Source organism: Lates calcarifer, linkage group LG5, assembly GCF_001640805.2.
Source record: "Lates calcarifer isolate ASB-BC8 linkage group LG5, TLL_Latcal_v3, whole genome shotgun sequence".
Taxonomy (NCBI): Eukaryota; Metazoa; Chordata; class Actinopteri; family Centropomidae; genus Lates; species Lates calcarifer.
Genome location: NC_066837.1, coordinates 7,484,097 through 7,496,356, shown reverse-complemented (window position 1 = coordinate 7,496,356; position 12,260 = coordinate 7,484,097). Strand labels below are relative to the sequence as shown.

General features: G+C 40.5%; 1 protein-coding gene across 2 annotated transcripts in view; it reads right to left on the bottom strand.

Annotated features, from left to right (window-relative positions):
• Positions 1 to 11,510, bottom strand: part of fhip1aa (FHF complex subunit HOOK interacting protein 1Aa) — a 28,655-nt gene extending 17,145 nt beyond the window's left edge. Inside the window, exons 1-2 of one of the 2 annotated variants that reach the window (XM_018690884.2) lie at positions 11,248 to 11,510; positions 578 to 641 (exon numbers count right to left, since the gene is read on the bottom strand). The gene's annotated coding sequence lies outside the window, so the exon portion shown is untranslated. The remainder of the gene's footprint in view (positions 1 to 577; positions 642 to 11,247) is intronic. The other variant, XM_018690883.2, reaches the window with a different exon arrangement.
• Positions 11,511 to 12,260: the final 750 nt, after the last annotated feature.

The window sequence follows — 12,260 nt, the reverse complement described above, 5'->3', positions numbered from 1 at the left end:
CCATCCATCCTATACTTGTTAAGAAATTTGAGTCTGGACCAAAGTGGTGGTTGGACCAACTGACAGAGCCATGCTGCTAGGAGCTATGCTGCTAGCATGGCTAAAAACAAACTTCCCTGCGACCCAATATGTAGTTAAGTAAGGACCAGACACTGTTTATGTCTGTCTATTAACACTAACTTTGTCTTGACATTGAGTTAAACACTCACACTATACATTGTAGATACAATATGGACTCTATCACCACAGGGGATCAACTGTGAAACATGCAGCAGCTGCACGCCACAATACCATATTGAACGTTTCTAGCTCCTGCCCCTAAAACTGCTTTCCAGCCAATCACAGTTTACCCCCTTCTTTTGAATTCACTTTGCCCCAGTACCACAGAAACATCCCCACCAACCACAGAGTTTAGGCACGACAAGGCACCCAGTCAAACTTTCACCATCTGCTTTCAGTTAGAGGAGAGTACCGGCTGGTTGGATTCTTGAGATGGAATGTAAAAGCGGCGTGGAGAATGTGTCAGACTGTGTGTGTGTGTGTGTGTGTGTGTGTGTGTGTCTGTGGAGTTTCTTACCTTCGCTGAACCATCTTTAACAGGGATGGGCCGCTAAGCAGACGAAGACCTCATTCTCATCCTGCTGTCACAAAACACAAAAAAGGAGATATGAAGATATGGCAAGAGAGGAGCAGGAAGTGAGTGTCCGTGTGAGAGGCGAGGCATGGTGGGAAGTGACTGGACATGAGTAAGCTGCTCCGAACGCCACTTGGATGGAGATCGAGAGGAGGAGGGAGCAAGGGAGGGAGGAGAGAGGAGAGAGCAGGAGGGGGAGGGAGTTAAAAGGAAAAACAGGGTGAAAGAAAGTCTACAGAAAGGGAGGAGGTACAAGAAAAATGACAGCAACAGTGTTCATAGTGCATAAAAAGTAAAGAATAAACCAACCGTATGTGAGCTTTTAACACTGCTGTGGGAACTCAACATCAATATCATATGCTCATGATGCCTCCCTCATGGGAGAATAACACTATTGTCCCTTCCAATTAGTGCTGTGATGCCACTGGCGTCCTTCTCAGCTGCAAGAGGCCCATTCCTCACCAACATTACAACTGCCCTCTCCAGCACTAAAACCGAATCGTGGGAATCATGTCACTCCACACAGCAGCTTCAAAACTCTCAGAGCCTAGCTGTTATCACATGTACAATGTTAAACACTGACCACATTAACAATTGTTCAACCTGTGTGCACTCTATTCTGCTCTTGGTGTTTTGGGGCCAGTTAACAATTCAAAAATAAATGTGGGTTTCTTGGAAAACGTGCAACCTCTCATGAAAGCATGATATCGTGTAAACAGAGAGAGTAAGAGGGAGACAGATGGAGAGAGATGATGTGTGTGGGTGAGTGCGCTAAAGAGGAGTCATCAAACACTCATTTTGTTTTTCAGGCTGGTTTTTGTGCCTTGCCATGAAGTCACACATGCAATCTTCCCCCCCAGCAGCACAGTATAGAAGCCACCCACGGAGTCATAAACAGTGAACATTACATTTATTTGGCAGACACCTTTGTCTAAAGCAATTTTTTTCCCCATGCATATACATTACAGCAGGAGTTCAGAACATGAAGAATCAACCCTGTGAGGAACAAACAAGCTGCTTTACCATCTAATATATGGCTGCTTCCAAGCTTGAGTTAATTCTCCCATTTGAAGTCTGACAGCAGGTTTTAAAAATGGCTGCCAGGCTGGCAAACAGGCATCAGCAGTTGGTTGCAAAAGTTGACAGAACGCTTGATATAATTTAATCATTTAAAACTTGAGTTATAATGGTCCTGTGGGATCATACCTCCTTTTTCAGCAGTAAAAAACATTTACAGAGAACGGTTAATCGTTTTACATAACACATATTAGAAATGCTGCACTGTTTCCATCTCTCACATAGAACGGATAAGTAAAAGCTAGTGACTCAGCTTTACTAGATGATCCGGACCAATTTTATTTAACCAATTAAACTAATGAGTAACAGGAAGCAGGAGTACAAAAAAAGCCAAACATTAAGTAATGTGGTTTGTCCAACAGAAAGCACTGAAAAGTTTTTTTTTTTTTACCTAAAAAGTGCTAGGCTCACTACAATTCTGAACAGTGTTCTTTATTTTAGATAATAAACAGTGTAACATTTTGCCAGGACAGGCCTAATTTGCTGCATTCATATTTTGAAGCACCCAGCTCACCTGCCTGTCTGCCATACTGTGCTCCGCTCCACCTCACTTTTTTTTTCTTAAAGCTGCCTCCACCTGTTTACCAGCCTTACTTTGCCTCTGAAGTTAATTGTCTGCTGCTCTTTCACTGCAGTTCAGCTGTCTCAGTGTTAGTACAGCTGTCTCTGGTATTGATGCTGACAGGTATGTCAAAAAATTATCTGTTTATATGAAGTTTGAGAAATATGTTATTTTTATTTAGTTTTGGCACAACAGTCTGCAAGATTAGCCTGGATGTACGCGGTGATTAGCCCCTCTCAGACAACAAAACACTGGCAGCAACTTCCCTCAAATATGCACTGCGCATGTCTGTCTTAAACAACCGGCCAATTAGGTCAAGACTTGGATTCAACACTTCAAAACACCACAACTAAGACTGGGTACCAGCACCTTATAATACTCTAAACAATCCTATGAGGCCCTAAAATATGTATATTTTTCCAGCACAACAAGGAAAGCGACTTGTTTTTTTAGAATAAGGTGCTTTTTCCACTAATCTAGTAAAGGCCTATTAATGAAAGTCATGACCTACATTGCGCTCTCATTTACAGTACCTCCTGTCATGTTGTCACACAGAGGGAGAGCCAAAGTTACCCAGGACGCACTGCTCTACTTGCTCAAAATAACCTGAAATACAGTAGAGGCAAAGAGCAAAGCCAAAAATATAGGTTGTTTAAAATACATCTTTTGTGTGTGAATCTGTGAGTTGGTTCTGAAATAGTTCTTTGTAATTTGAAAGCTTACATGAGAATGCAGTTTTGTGTGAGTGTGCATTTTGTTTGTTTACAGTCTTAAACTGCAGGCATAGCAGTCACAGCACTACGCATGCCTCAATGGATTCTCCTGATTTGGTAATTTCCAATTATCCTATTAAGGAAATTTGATAATTACACATATTTGTTGCCTCTTCATCTCTACAGTCAGAGACAGATACAGTTAGCTACATTCATGGATACAGTATTTGCTCCATTTGTTTCCTGCATGAGAGGACATTAAACATCGCAGGTGGGTCACATTCTGGAGAAACACACATTGCCAACGCAATTCTCTCAATGTTTGTCAGTATTTCTCTCCTAACACTGTGTTGCTGTTGTCCTCAGTATGAATTGGAGTAACTTCTACCTCTCATTCAAATGTCAAAAATGTAAAGAAACTGGTGGGGTTATTGTTATTGCAGTGTTTCAGCAAGGGAAGCTTGTTTTGAGCATGCCACGAGAGAAACTACTTTACACACAACAACACACTTATTTAACTGAACAATAAGCTTTGATGTATTTATTATATTCCTCTGTTCTGCTCTCTTTTGAAATTTCTTTCACTCTTTGGTGCTGGGACATGACTGATGGTCTTACAAGCCCAGTGCTCAGCCACACCAACAGTTATACACTCAGTTGCCACTTTGATACAACAAGCTTTATTCACTGCAGTCTAACGCAAGAAGCCTGCAATGAATCCTTCCATGGTGACAGTTATAATGATCAGCTCTTGTTGAAATTGTTTTAAAGAGATGTTCATTCAGCTTCAAGTTTAACAAAATGTTATCTTGGAGGTTGTGGTTCAATTGTATTGTATCATATTGAGAGGTGTTTCTAATATGTACAGCCTGTCCTCAGTGAAACTGGACTAACATCCAAGCTCTCATTTATTCCTGTGGGTTTTATGTGACTGGCTTTATCTTTCGATGTATTCAGACACATTATCAGTGATGTTTCTCAGGGGTTATACAGTATACAGTGTTTTTGGGTGTCAGACACCCTTGCCCGGGTGGTATATTTGATCAACAGCCATCTTGAAACTTGCTCTGCAGCCTCCGTGGTGTTTCAGATGACTTTCTACCTTTGCCCAGTGACTCCTAATTGACTGAGGGTCTTGCAGGAGGATTAACCAGTGAACCCTCTGCAGCCCACTTCTATAGGCCCACATTGTCAAATAACACAGCCAAATAAAACTGGCAAATCACTATATTAAATCTAAATGTTTGGCTCATCATTATATACAAAAAATTTGAAAATAACCTGGAGCTGTCACAAATAATTTTCCACTGATACTAAAAATATTAATTCCAAATCCTTGAATTGGTGTAAGTAGTTATAACTATCACTGTGCAAATATGACTAAAAATTGGAATTTGCTCAGTTTATTCAATGGGAATGGTTTTACTAGTGGTGTTGCAAGAGCAACAGGCTCTTGTCTCTTCACTCCCAAGGTAAAAATGATGACAAAATGAAGACATGCACTTGGCTATTGTGTTGCTGTTGCCAAAGCAGCTTCAGAGGACTCAGAAGAGGAAATAAAGCTCCAGGCTGAAAGTTGCAAATGTGGCCTAAAACTGAAAGAGAAATGCCTCTAGGAGTTTTATCATTTTTTTCTGATCTGGTTTCTGGCATTGTCAGCTCTCTGTCATCCAAGAGTTTTTCATACACAAAGGTGTGGTCTGGGCAAATAGCTTAGGGGCAAGACACACCCTTCACTCAGAATGAAGATCATCTTTCTTTCTTGCTAAACAGGAGTTTTATGATTCAAGTCCACGGGGAGATTTGATCAACTTGGAGCATTAAAAACACATTTCAGTGCAGTTATGCTCTAAGGTAGGGGATTTTAGGTGCTAAATAAAACTGTTTCATTTCTCTTAAACCCACTTTACAGTCTGTTTCCCTCTGCTGAACATGACGCTCACAGAGGAGAAATTTACAGTGGTCAGGTGGCAGCCATGGTAACCCAGTGACAGACAGGCCCATTAAAGCAATAGCAGCTGCTGAAATATTTAGAGCTACAGGTGAAGCCACTGAAGAGCCAGATAGTGCCCAATCTGACTATTTATAACCATTACCATCCTCATCCAATCAATGACACAGCAGGAAGGAAAAAGCCATTCATTTCCTTATCTATGCCCATTATTCCCTTCAGCCAGCGGGGCAGTGATCATTGTGTGAGACCATCCATCTTTAGGAGAGGCAGAATCAGATAGAATGTTGTTGCTTGAATGTTCACAGCTGATTACAAAGGTGAAATGGACATGAGGATGTTTTAAATATTTGGATGCCCTCTAACTATTTACAACAACATCACAGGTGAGTTAATAAAAACAGAATGATAATCAAAATAATGCATAATTGCTCACCAAGCTGATTTTGTCAATTTGTCAATCATTTCTGGCGGCATAATCTGTCCTGAATAAGGAAGAGACTATTTAGGTTATTTAGGACTTGTAAAGTTCTGTGTCATAACACAAAAGCAATGAGCCGAGAAAAGCTATAAAGCTCCCTTGAGGGAAACTGCAGAGTGGATTGATAATTCTCTGTGGTTTCATCACCACAAACGATCCCTTCACACTGCACAGTCATTTGATCCATTATTAATATAGAGATATTGATATTGCCCCTCTAAAGTCTGTGTAAAGCATCAAGTCAGACATGAAATACAAGCCAATAACTCAAAAGGTTCACTATGAAAAATCTAAAGTTTCAGGTAAACAAGATCCATTTTCTCTGCATCTAAGTCAGAGTAGTGTCTTACTCCACAGACTAATTAATTCCAAATAACTGAGAGCTCTGCTCATCATCAATGTAAGCAGTGGAGCATCTTCAAATTTTATGTAATATTATAATGCAGCATAACACCTATCTATATATTGTTTGTCTTATTATCATTCTTACGTTAGTGTTTTGGACCTACTTAAAGAAAAAATGTAAGAGCTTTTCAAAGAAGTTTTTAGGCAGACTGGTTGTTGTTAAATTAAGTCTCCAATAAATGTCATTGTATCATACATAAAGTATAATTTTCCATTTGAAGTATCCCTTCAAAGCCCATCATAGACTGTTTCTAGGTGACACAACACAAGCCCAACAAGTGCTGAATAATGACTGTAACTAGCTTATGAGATAACATGGTGATTATGTAAGCAGATAGTGTTTCTCTATGCTGCATGTCTGTGGATTTTCACATGCACATGAAGGCTAACAGGGTGTTGGCTGTTGCATTCAGCTGGAAACTGGTTTCAGAAACAGGCTGTTCCTACCATATTGCTCAGTGATCACAAGAAGAGATTCATTAACATGTCCAAACACATGCACGCAGGTACTTAGTTCAGCTGGGAGGGAATGGGGAGAGGAGACGGCAAAAGAAAAGGTCAATAAGCACAACAGTACCATAGACCTTGAAAGGAAAAATACACCTTTCTAAATACTGAGCTCTATACAAAGTAGATAAAGGCCAAACAGAGGATACAGAGCCCTTATTCCCCATTGTTAAGATCAAAGTCATGCAGCCAACTTCTCATGCTGCAGCTCTTTTGGAAGAGAGTTCAGTACAGTGGAGAGATAAGGCTTAGAAGAGCTTTTTACTCCAGACAGGGACAGATGAGACAGTTATCCTGCTTCCCACCAGTGAGATTGGCAAAGCATGACATCATTCCTCACCCGTGTATGAATGAGCCATTGCATTTACAGTATCGGTGTATATTGTATGTGCATTGATTTGGGTCATTTGTCCCTAGGTGACCCATAGGAGCGTCTCTTGAAATAGCACCTCTACAGCAAACAGGGCACCTTTGAGCTAAATGCTAACATTAGCATGCTATCAAGCTCACAATGCCAATGCTAGCACACTGATGTTGAATGCATATCATATTTGTCATTTTAATTTTAGGTGTTAGCATGCTAATATTTGCTAATTAGCACTAAACACAATTTCAGCTGAGGTTAATGGGAATGTCACCATGACTGCACAATGTTTCATGGCAATCCAGGAGGAAAAGTCAGGGGATCACTTAAGTAAGGACGCCTTATCCTCTGGGGACAACGAACATCTATACTATACTTCATGGTAATCCATCCACTTGGACCTACTGACCAACAAACCATAGAGCAACAGCACTAAATATATTAGATTCAGCCATAAAAAATGATGTAATTTAATGTTTCTGTAACTGTGTAATGTAAACTCCTCTATGTGTCATCACAACCCTCCTAAAGTTCCAGAAATATTACTGAAAGCATGACCTCAGCGTCCTGAGTAGTACATAAAACCCCCCCTCCTGAAACTTTAAACTACAGCTCAACACACATTCTTCTCTCATGTTTTCCTCTGACCCTCACAGGCTAAATTACCACATTGTATGTACACAGTGTCAGCTGGTGACATCAGTCCTGCTTTCATGTTGGTATGAGGAGACTTCAGCCTATCCCCACACTACAATGGGCTTCTGTCAGTGATAAGAATGTGTTTAGTGTGGGTATATCCTATCTCTGCTCCTGCTACTTCCTCTGGAGCTCGTTTGCATCATGCCTCACTTGCTGATAAAAAATGCCCTCTTTGCATGTGGAACGGGAGGGGGAGGATAGAAGATACAGCATGTCTGTGAAGTTCAGAGATGTTTATCAGAGAGACAAGAGCAAGCTGCAGAGTTGCACTTGTGCAATTAGCCAACTGGATGAAAAGAGGGTCTTTGAAACAAAATGGAGCCCGTATACAAAGTAATGATACACAGCTAACTAAACACCAAGTGCAAAACAGTGCACACTAAAATGCCTCTTGGGCTCATCTGTGTCAAATATTTGGTTGGGTGTGGGTAAGTGTCTTTTTGTTTGGTATTCACCCTCTTTTCTTTGCATTTAGAGTTCAGTTTGAGAAAGGAACATTTAGTTCAGTTTAATTTGGCCTTCAAGTGATTGCACACTCCTATATGGTGAATTCTTTCCTCATAATTTTCAAGGTAAAACAGATGCAAATTTATGTATACACTGTTGACTGTTGCCAGAACAGTAAACACTGGCCTCTACACCTACACAGTTTTTTTTCACTTAATGTCAGCTTCCCTACAACTGAGGACAAACTGGAGGTTTCATACATATAGTTCATACCTTCATCAAAGTTCATTCTTATACACAACAATTCGGGTAATTATTTAGGTTGGAATATAGCCTAGCCAAAGCTAAAGATGCTAACAACAGTACAGCACTGTGAATCTTTTGTTGACCACAGAACTTAAAAATAACAAAAAGTCATTATAGGAATACTTCAGCATGTTGGGAAATAAATGTATTCACTTGTTTCCAAGAGTTATATGAAAAAATTAATGCCGCTCTAATGCCGCTCTAATGCCTGCGCATTCAGAAGCTTGATCTGAGAGGTGATTAGCCTAGCTAGCATATGCTGGAAGCAGACTGGAAGCAGTCTAACTCTTGGAAATAGAGCAAAAGGCTTTTTCCCTAATTGTGAAGCTCCTCTTTTAAAATAGTGCTTAAATTAAGGGTGATACTTTACTTTGTGCTGAGCCTTTAAGAAATGCTGCCAGTAATCATTGTCACATAGGTTTCATGTTGCCTGTTAGTGTCAGGGCGCAAGTGGCGAGGGTGGGGCTAATCCCAAACACGGGACAAGACTGAGCTTGCTTTTTAATTTTAATTTAAGACCAAAAACCATTCGAAAATCTCCCAGAAATGCAACAGAGTTCAGCAACAGTGTGTTCACCACAGGCAGCAAGAGGCAAGGTGAAGCTGATCCGATCCCAATCATAAACTTGTGACCTGAACCTATACATCTAATCACATTAGTATGACCATTATTCACAGTCTGGCCAGACTCAGAGATTCTGTGTGTGAATATCTTGGCTTCAAGTCTGAGCAATGATGTTGGCCAAACAGACAGTTCACTGTGTGAGATTTGAGTCCACTCTGAACATCACTAGTAATCATTCAGATGACTGATTAGCCAGACATTCCACTCATTCTTCAGAAACTTTTCATTAAGTACCATAAAGATTTGAACATTCTTGCAGCATGTCAGCAGCCTACTCATGTGTAGGACACTGATATGAAAAATTGGAGAGATAGCTGAAATCTACATCTATGCAAGTGTATGAAGTACAACAGATTATGAGGCAGAACCCCCACAGTATGTCACCAATTATGAGCAACAGAGATCACACCGTATAAATTTAGACAGCGTTGTCTGAGGCTTCTCTATAAAACAGCCTTGAATAAGTGGAGAATAAGTGCAGCTTTGTTAAAAACAACCAACAACAAAACCACACTAAACTACTTCCTTCAAACCTAACACTTTTACATCCTTTGTAGTAGTGTATGGAAAAATTCTGCCTGAAAACCTCTTAAATTGTCACATTGCAGAGGAGCTCTGATATATTTACATCCCATCAGAGTGCAGGAAAGAGCCACTGGTTGTGTGCTAGTCAGCTTAAAACAGGATCCACATGAAGGAAATTTTTTGAAACCAGCTGACTGACCACAGCAGCCACATCTGATGATGAAATGCAGGCGTTAGTGGAGGAGGATATGCTCCTTTTCATAAGAAAGAACAATCAGTTTGACAAAGAAAGAGATGGGAGATAGTTAAGCGGTTACCACATGGCCTAAACATGGACTATCAGTCACGTGATAACACATGGCTGTGTGGTGTGGTGGGGGGTATGTTAAAGTGACTATGACCAAAACACTATCCATGTGATAACAACTGAACCATCTGCATTAGAACTGAGCAATCTCTGTTTGATCAATAAGGCCACAAGATCTGGCTGAAAGCTGAGGAAAATTCCCCATAGATGAATCTTGTGCTGGTCAAACTAAGGTTAGTAATGACCTTCAAGCTCAAAAAAGCGAGAGTGTGGGATCGTTGTAGGATTGGCTTCATTGTTGGAAAGTTTCATCACAACCCAGATCCCGAGCATCAAAATACACTTAGGGATAGACAATCGTGGGACAGTTAATGTCTGATTTAATTTGGTGCTTTCATGGAAGTTCAGTAGTTTTCATCAAATAGAGTAAACTTATGTGAACAGGTCACCTCGGGCTCTGGGATATAGTAATCAACATTCTTCACTATTCACTGACATTTTATTGACATAACCATTAACTGCTTAATTGAGGAAATTATTAAGTAATTAGTCAATAATGAAAACAATGTTTGTATTAGTTGCAGCCCTGAAAAAAAATCATCTGTTAACCAGCTTTTGAAATGTTCAGCTAACTTACAAACAGAGTTAGGGGCAAACAAACAAACAGGGTGGAAAATAAGCTCCCTAGCAGCAGAGTCATAAATCAGACTGAGGATGAGGTAATTCTTCTGGCTTTTCCTCTACAGAGAGAAACTGAGCAAAAACACATTTTAGTCATTCATGATTGACATCTTTTCTTTAATAAAAAACACATAGCTTCAATAAGCTCAGTTTAGATCAGGTGACTGTGAAAAACATTGATTTAGCAGGTGGAGGAGATCACCTGTAAAGGAATGACACTCACACAAGATGGCCAACCATGAAACATTAATGATGTCTGCTGGTAACTCAACACCACCTACATTGTGTCTCCCTCACAATGGATATTTGAGTTCAAAGCTTAGTAGGACAGAGTCCTGAGAGGTGAATCAGGGTAGGTAAGCAGCACTTGAAGGCTGTAAAATAACTTTGCCAAGAGCTAGCAGCAACAACAGCACGTGGATACAGTATTTTTAACGCTGTGGGCACTGCAGGTTCCTGCAAGATTACGAAACCAGATGCATGTGAAAACATATCATTACTCAGTGACTGGTTTATTGGCTGCGGTCGCTAAATTGTGAACTATGATTAGGGATGGGGTGGATCTACGTTGTCTCTATGGTGAGGACACAACAGTAAAGTGGAAACACGACAGAGAAGACATTACGCAGTTTAGTTTTTCACTTCTCTAACTTTAGAAGGATGCAAAACTAGTCGTCATTGTACCGGGAACCCCCTCTAAGTAAACTCAACCCCAGCTGAGACCAGTGTTTGTCCCTCAGGCAGCAGCAGTTCGGAGATACCCAACTCTTCCACCCACCCGCACATGTCAATCACAGTGTCCGCAACTGTCAGAGAAAATAACAAAACACAAGCGCGCGCACACATGTTCCAACAACGCCAAAAAACGCCACTGTCGCCTTATAATTTAACAGATATGTTGGCTTTAACTTGTCTGCACTGAGAAGCAAATGTTGCGTTTCGAGCTTTTTCCTTGTTTCTTACCGTCGGACTCGGACGGATCCTCGGAACGCGCAGCAGTTTGAGCGGCGTCGATGAGCAGCAGCAGGTTTTTAAACCGCAAATACACACTCAATATGTCCTCTCAGAGATAAAGAAAAAACAGCCAGGTCGATCTTGGTCACAGCTCCATAACGTCCCACTTTAGTAAGTACACGGAGGTATTACATATGTAACCAAGCTACTTAACCTGGCCCGTAGAAGCGCACGCACACACACACACACACAAAGGTGAAACCACACTAATCCTCATTTGGACGCTCCTCCCACTGTGAGCTACAACAGGCCACATCCAGAGAAGGAGTGTTTTCATGAGTGTTTTTCATTTTTTTAATGCTCTGGTCTCCCTCACGAAGAAATAAATCTCTGACAAATTGTAGGTGGTGTCTGTGCATGCACCTTAGAAAAACTATAAATCACTGTAGGGACACTCTTTAAAGGGTTATATGGGAATATTATGGTAATTTATCATCGCTATTGAAGAATGCATTAGGTTACGAATTTGACAAGGTGTCTGTTGTAGTTTGCCTCATCTACTCAAAAATGGGTTATGTGATATGTCTGGTCCTGCGTCCATAAGCACCAACATTTTTAAAGGACTTTCCCCAAACCCTTAATCTGAATCAGAATCACAGAAGTTTCCTAATCTTGTATCTTGCATGGGAAAACCAGATCAGCCTGATCCTAATGATTTCATCTCGTTATATAGTATAATTTAATCCAGGAGCTCTCAGTAGATGAGAGATAATATAGATTTGAGAAAGATCTTAATATGACGCCATCTGGTGGACAAAAAAGTGAGATACAAGGACCCAATAAAAAGAGCTGAATGTCCAGTTAAATCTTATTTGTCTTTTTTCTACGGAGAAAAAAACTCTTATCCCAATCCAACTAATCCAGAAATGAAGAGACTTTCCCCTGAGGCTGTGTCTTATGTTAACATGAACCTATGTGTTTATTATATTTGGGATGTAGGATGAATGCTTCCCCACATTAAA